We start from the raw sequence: 6,654 nt of genomic DNA, 5'->3' as shown, positions 1-6,654 counted from the left end.
GTCGAGTCCGATGATGGTGACGTCTTCCACTGTTTGTGCTGGGTGACAGTGCAGTGGGGAGAGGAGCCAGAATCTGTTTCAACAGTCTTGAACACGAAGCTCTGTGGGATGCTGATCTCCTGGAGCACCAAAGGGTCCTAAAATCTGGAACACGCAGATGAGGCCCTGGTGTAGGTGCAGAAGGTCCTTAACAATCTGGAACACACAGACGAAGGTACCTTGAAGTGAAGGTTTGCTCTCCTGAGCTTAACCTTGTTGCGGATGTCGTCACTGTTTCGCTGGATGGAAACTTTGAACGTAGTGTTGGTTAACGTCTCTTTCCTCAAAAGCTGGAGGCTTAGAACATGATCGTCTCTGTTGTTGTCTCTTCTGGATGGACCAGAGGCTCAGAACGGTATATCTGTTAATGTCTCACTCCTTACAGAGTTAAGACCCAGAACCGTGTATCTGTTGTGTCTCAGCTTCGCAAGCCGGGACTCAGAACAATATCTGTTATGTCTCACCCGATGGGAGACTCAGAACAAGGAGTGTCTGTTGAAAGGGTACCTTTATCCCTTTCCGATGAGGAGGAGATTGCATTTTGGCGCTTCTCCATTCGAGTGCTGTGATTGGCTGCTGGCATCAGAGGGGACACACAGAGTGTGGCCCACCCTTCTTTCTCCTGTGGAACTCATTTGCATAAAGCACAAAGTTGGAAGTCTTTACAGTGTCTTTAAAGTTTACCAATGCATTTCTCATTTTCCAAACCACCACCAGAATACCTTTGGCAATATTCTAAACAAATAGAGACTAAACATGATGGAAAAAGATTGAACTGTCATTCAATTGTACATTAACAGCTGAATTTGTATCAGATGTTGCACTACAAATAGCTGTCACTGAGAATACTTATTTCTGTGAATAAGTATGAAATGGATGTGTAGTTTGCATCAGTTCTAAGGTTTTCAAACATAGTTTTGAATGGATTTGGATGGATCTTTGTGATCTCTCTTTGTTTCACCCATTGCTATAACTGTAACTGCCTGTGGACCAATGAGAAGCCTTGTCCTTCTCAGGCTTGGTACAAGAGGTCTTCTTCTTTCCCTCTAAGAGAGGTCTGGATGTTGTCCTTACATCTTTATCTGATGGCGTTGGACAGTTTGTTTGTGTTAGTCCACCAAGATCCAATCAAAACGTAGCAAACCTTTGTCCACTGTTATGGACAGAGAGGGGGCCCGGCCATAAACTGGGCCCTAGAATTCACTACACAGCACTTGCAAGTTGAGCTTCGCCGACCTGACACAATCTCGCCTCATGTTCACGTTCACGCAAGAGTGACAAAAAATGCTTTACGGTAATTCAAAAACAATTATATATTATGACTTTATAAGACAATTTCGAAAATTACCCACCTCCATTGAGATTTCTTGTACTGTATTTGCAAAATTACTGCGTTGTAGTCATTGTACCGCTTGGAGTATTTACGACAGTGTGATTCACTGAAGGAACCTGTAGGGGGAGCTTCGCAAATCTTACTGAGTTCCGCTTTAAAGTAGACTGTGGGTAATGTTACTTAACCAATCTGATGCAGTTGTTGAACTTTATTGCTATAAAACTGACGAGAAACACAGAGAAACGTCGACGCTGTCCTCTCCAGCAGCTTGAATGTTTTCCCGGTTGCCATGGCAACTCTAACGGCCACCTGCACTAACGTAAACATAACAATAAAAAAAGGTTTTGCGTCTTTCCAAAGTTAACTTTATACATTTTTATATGAAAGCCATTTATTCGTTGTCACCTCGGAAAAATAAATTCTTCTCTCAGAAAAATTAACTTTACACTCTTATCAACATACTGTGGGCGCGCGCTCACTCCATTTGTGGAGGCGCGCGCTGTATGTCACGTCACTATATATAAAAAGCAGTCATCCATATTCTGACTTGGTGAAAAGAAACATTTTTTTTTCTTAAGGGACATTTCAGTCTTGTGTCTGACGTTTAATTACACATTTTAAATTGCAAATTCTGGTAATAATAACATATAAAGAATGTGTAAATGATGGTAGTGAAATTACGAGCACGTGACGTTGCTGTAACGTTGCCAGTAAGTCATGGAATACGTATCTGGAACGTCCTTGGTTTTCTTATAATGTTAGGAGAACGAGCTGACGACGTTGTGATATGGTAATTTGATGGTAATATTATTACGGGCATACAACGCTGTAGTTACGTTACTAGTGTAACGCGGTCCTACTAGTGTGTAGCACTTCTCTGACTAACTCTAGGTCACTGCATAAAACACTTGTGGAACACGTTAACCGCTGGGGATTCCTTTGGACCAGAATCAGAAGATAAGGATCGTCTCACAGGAGCAAAGGTAAGTAATAAGTATAATAGTATAATCTAGTAATAGTCTGTAATCAATTAATCACACAGAATAAAGTAGAATAAAGAATAAAGTCAATCAATATGGAAGAGAATGTAGTATATTGTTTTGATTGATTATTTTTTGTCTTCAATCCTTCTCTTTAAATTGCAATGAAATAACAAGTGAATTGAATAATAAAACCCAAAATAACAAAAGGGTATACAAATTCAAAAACCCAAATCAAGGTTCAGATTCAGAATAAAAATAAACAAAACAGTAAAATAATAAATTTCACACACAATTTCAAAATCAGTGTCTCAGTTTTGAGACGTTCAGATTTGAAATATTTTTGAAATCTGTTTCACAATGAGCTTCAGTTTTTGCATTCAACTCAGTCTAAATGTCCAGTTGAGTTTAAGTTCAGTGTCTCAATTTCAAATTCAAGAGTATAAAGCAATGTTCATCAAAAAGTGGAAGAAGAAATTTAATCCAGGAGAGAGAAAAAACAATGTTTCTATCCACCGAAGATCCAGATAGAAAAAACTCGGGAGAAATAACAGAAAAATCAAAGCAAAAATAGTTTGATCCTACCAGTTCGGCAGGCTTCACGCTCTTTTGTTTGATCCTACCAGTTCGGCAGACTTCGCGCTCTTTTGTTTGATCCTACCAGTTCGGCAGACTTCACGCTCTTTTCTCTGTTTCCAGGTACGAGAGGATGGAATGGCTCGCCAGTCCCGACCGGAATGCGAATATTCAGCAAGGACAGGATTCAGGAACACAATTCTCACAAAGAAAAAAAAACCCAGCCTTGTAACAACAAAGCCAAAATGAAACATTAATGTCATTGTCCAAATAAATCATTTCAAATTAAATCAAACTCTCTGTATAAATCATTTGCACATACATGAGAACATACATGCTAATTCACCATGTGCTCAATCCAACACTAGGGCCTATGCACAGTGTTAGCACCCTAGCACCGCATGGCGCGCATTTCACGTTAAGAAATTCCTTCCGTCTAACACGTAAAACATCTTATAAACCTTTAAACACGACTATATACAATCATATATCATATTGACACACTTTTAAAGCATTTTTGAAAACTTTTACATCACTTTTTACCCGTTATAATTCCTTTTTCACATTACAATTCACAGTACTCACAATCAAAATAACTAAATACACTTTTTATAACGAAGTTTGTACTCACCAAGGAGAAGTATAAATCAGAAAACAAAAATAAAGTTGTTTCTCCCCGGAAAAGATGTATATTATATCTTATTGCGTCAGTCTCATCATGTCCGGTTCAAACGTCGTCACACAATACTATTCTCAAACAGTCGAGTTTCTAAAAGTTATATAATCACAGATATAAATTCAACTTGTTAATAATCTATCGCTGGATTATTAAACAAAGGATTTTAATCACAATTTGTGCAACTGCGTCTTCTCTCGTTCAAGTTCACTCTCGTTCTGCCTGCTTGTCCGCTAACTTTCGGCAAGGGGCGGGACTAACTTTTCACCTCACCAATGAGCAATCGGCTCAAGAGCATTTCTAAATTTAATTTATAAAGCAATTTTACTGCATTTTTCTTCTTTCTTTTTTTATATATTTATATATTTTATGACAATAATAGTTATATAAAATTGCAAATAAATGCTAGTGACCTAGGTTAATGACCTGGGTTACACTCTCCCCTCCTGAATGTATGCAGGTCCCTCTGCATTCTGGAATTCAGATGATTTCAACAGGAGAGTAAGTTCTATGGGGATTCAGATCTTCCAAAGTAGTAGTAATGGCTGTACTCAGACTGGAGAACAGGGATTGAACGACTAAACTGAGAGGATTACCCAGTTGCGGGTAATGAAGTCTTTTTGGAGCATCACATTGTCTGCTTGAACGTCTGAGAAGTTCAGTTTCAGTTTCCTCACTCTGGTTCTCTTGAGAGTCTTTGAGAGTGGTGCTTTCTCTTTGAGTGGAAGTGCTACTTTCATCTCCTCTATTTGTATTTTCAGGTGATTCACTATTAGCATCTGGTTGCTCTTGATCTGTAACCTGTGCCATTTCTCTTCCAGATTCCACAACCGAGCTTTCATCAAGAACTTCAACTTCAGGCTGACCTGATAGGCTCTCCTCTACCGGTTGCCTTGGAGTAGGATGATCGTCTTTCTCAGCATTGGTGGATTCCACATCAGGTAAGTCTCTAGGTAAGTCTCTATCCACAGGATCTTTCGGGATAAGATGTTCTTCATCCTTTTCCATCACATGTTCAGCACCAGGTAAGTGGACTGTTCTTTTTCTGTTAGACAGAATTCTGGTTTCAATCTCGAAAGACTTTCCAGGATCATAATAGTCCACTGGATTACAGTCTGACTCTGAATGCTCACTCATGCTTTCCATCTCCTCAGGTTCCTCAGCACATCTGGCTCTAGTTCTGGGTTTCGGCACCACTTTTCTTTCAACAGGTTCATCAGACGCACTTTTCGACAGGAATCCACAAGGCAGCAGAAGATCCCTGTGCAGAGTTCTCAGAGGTCCATCCTTTCTTTCTGGTTTTACTGTGTAAACTGGTAAGTCACCTGCTTTCTTTGTTACCACGTAAACATCAGGTTCCCACTTATCTGCAAGCTTGTGTTTGCCTTTCAGACGTACATTCTTCACAAGTACACGATCACCGACTTCAAGTGTGGAGGCAACAACACGTTTGTCATACCTCTTCTTGTTTCGTTCTGCTACCTTTGCAGCGTTTCTGGTTGCAACCTTGTAGCTTTCTTCTAGTCGGTTCTTGAGACCTTGGACGTACTTGGAGTGGGATTCAGACTGTCCATTCACAGGTAAACCAAATGCAAGGTCAATCGGTAGTCGTGGTTGTCTCCCGAACATTAGTTCATATGGGGAGAATCCTGTCACATCACTCTTAGTGCAATTGTATGCGTGCACTAGAGGTTTGACATACTCTTTCCATCTTGATTTTTCCTTGTTGTTCAAGGTTCCCAACATCTGTAGAAGTGTTCGATTAAAGCGTTCTACCGGATTGCCTCTCGGATGGTAGGGAGTGGTTCTGATCTTGGATATTCCAGCACATTTGCACAGCTCTTTAATTGTGCGTGACTCAAAGTCTGTACCTTGATCGCTATGGAGCTTTTCTGGGAATCCATAGTGCACCAGAAAATTGTCCCATAGACACTTGGCTACTGTCTGGGCTTTCTGATTCCGTGTTGGTACAGCAACAGCGTACTTGGTGAAATGATCAGTTATCACCAGTATGTCTTTGGTGTTACTTTGGTCAGGCTCTAGTGACAGGAAATCCATACAAACAAGCTCTAGCGGTCTGCTGGTTCTGATGTTCACCAAAGGAGCGGCTTTCTCTGGCAGAGTCTTTCGTCGAACACAACGCTCACAGGTTTTGACCTTCCTTTCTACTGCTGAGGCCATCTTAGGCCAGAAGAATCTTGTTCGAACAAGGTCAAGAGTACGCTCGATGCCCATGTGACCCATTTCATTATGGAGTTCCTTCAAGACTGTAGCATGAAGATCAGCAGGTAAAGCCAGTTGGTATGACGAATCTCCTTGCTCTTGTCTTCTCCTCAACAGTATACCATTTCTCAATTCCAGACGATTCCATTCTTTGAACCATGGAATTAATTCAGGTGGAACGGACTTGAGACAGGGCTTTTCCTTGGATTCCAGTTGTTGGATGACAATTTTGATTTCTGGATCCGTTCTCTGTCTTTCCCGCAGGTCTCCCTCAGACAGTTTGGGAATCTCGGTGAACTGATAAGTATCTTCTTGTTGGAAGGCTTTCGGTAAAGCATCCACATCAACAGCAAGGGATTCCACTAACGTCACAGAGGGGTGTAAAGAAATAGGATAATCACAGGACTGATCAATTTGATGACGTTCACAGATAGCTGTTATGACTTCTGCAGGAACAACCATTGATGAGTCTTCTGCCAGGTGATGGTAAGTAAACTGTCTAATTCTTTCCCTTTCTTTCTGTGTTTCCAGATCATCAGGAACTTCCTCTTGTGGACGCCTCGACAATCCATCCGCATCCTGATTCCTACTTCCAGCCCGGTATTGGATTTTGAAGGTAAAGGTCGACAGACTCGACAACCACCTGTAGCTGGTAGCATCCAGTTTTGCGGAGGTTAAGATGTATGTCAGCGGGTTACTGTCAGTTACCACGGTGAAGTCAGCTCCATACAAGTAATCATTAAATTTGGCAGTAACGGCCCACTTCAACGCCAGAAATTCTAACTTGTGTGCTGGATATTTTGCTTCACTCCTGGTAAGTCCACGGC

General features: G+C 41.0%; 1 long non-coding RNA gene across 1 annotated transcript; it reads left to right on the top strand.

Annotated features, from left to right (window-relative positions):
• Positions 1-2,166: 2,166 nt before the first annotated feature.
• Positions 2,167-3,218, top strand: LOC125261632. Its single transcript, XR_007183390.1, has 2 exons — positions 2,167-2,355; positions 3,052-3,218. It is a non-coding gene; the product is annotated as an uncharacterized LOC125261632 (long non-coding RNA).
• Positions 3,219-6,654: the final 3,436 nt, after the last annotated feature.

Source organism: Megalobrama amblycephala, unplaced genomic scaffold (genome assembly GCF_018812025.1).
Source record: "Megalobrama amblycephala isolate DHTTF-2021 unplaced genomic scaffold, ASM1881202v1 scaffold448, whole genome shotgun sequence".
In the NCBI taxonomy this organism is placed as follows: domain Eukaryota; kingdom Metazoa; phylum Chordata; class Actinopteri; order Cypriniformes; family Xenocyprididae; genus Megalobrama; species Megalobrama amblycephala.
This window is presented reverse-complemented; position numbering and strand designations above follow the sequence as displayed.